Source organism: Eulemur rufifrons, chromosome 2, assembly GCF_041146395.1.
Source record: "Eulemur rufifrons isolate Redbay chromosome 2, OSU_ERuf_1, whole genome shotgun sequence".
Classification (NCBI taxonomy): Eukaryota; Metazoa; Chordata; class Mammalia; order Primates; family Lemuridae; genus Eulemur; species Eulemur rufifrons.
The window spans coordinates 77,999,423-78,000,067 of record NC_090984.1 but is presented as its reverse complement, the minus strand read 5'-3'; the positions used below and the strand labels follow the sequence as shown (position 1 = coordinate 78,000,067).

Sequence of the window (645 nt, the reverse complement as noted above, 5' to 3'; positions counted from 1 at the left end):
CTTTTGACATACCCCCATAATTGTGGAGCTGTTTTTTGTTTTTCTGAGGGGAATTTCGAGTACTTCCTTACTTCTTAGCACTATAAGATATTCCAGACTCATCTTGTATATTTCCTACCTCACTATTAAAAATCAGCCATTTCTCTAAGAAGCCCTGCTTTTTTTTTATTGGACAATGGTATTAGAAACCAAAATGTGGGAGTTAAGTGTGCACATTGCTAGTGATATATCATTGTTTCTAGGCTCTCTCAGTTGAAGGAACAAGAAAATATATATGTAGTTCTCACTTAAGCAGCACATATACTAAAATTGGAATGATACAGAGATTAGCATTGCTGCTGTACAAGAATGACATGCAAATTCATGAAGGATTTCATGTTAAAAAAGAAAAGGAAAATGTATGTGTGTATACTAACTTCGAATCTATAGATCAAGTTGGGAAGAATTGACATTTTAGTATTGCGCTTTCTAACCCATAAGCTTGGAATATCTTTCCATTTATTTGAATTTTATTTCTTTCATCAATGTTTTATAGTTTTATGCATGCACATCCTGTACATATTTTTTACCTAAGGAAATTCTGGGTGCTACTGTGTGTGTGTACAATTTCAAATTCCAACTTTTCATTGCTGGTATACAGGAAAA

General features: G+C 33.0%; 1 non-coding gene across 1 annotated transcript; it reads left to right on the top strand.

Moving 5' to 3' along the window:
* Positions 1-279: 279 nt before the first annotated feature.
* Positions 280-383, top strand: LOC138381074 (U6 spliceosomal RNA). Its single transcript, XR_011233020.1, has one exon. It is a non-coding gene; the product is annotated as a U6 spliceosomal RNA (small nuclear RNA).
* The last annotated feature ends 262 nt before the right edge of the window (positions 384-645 follow it).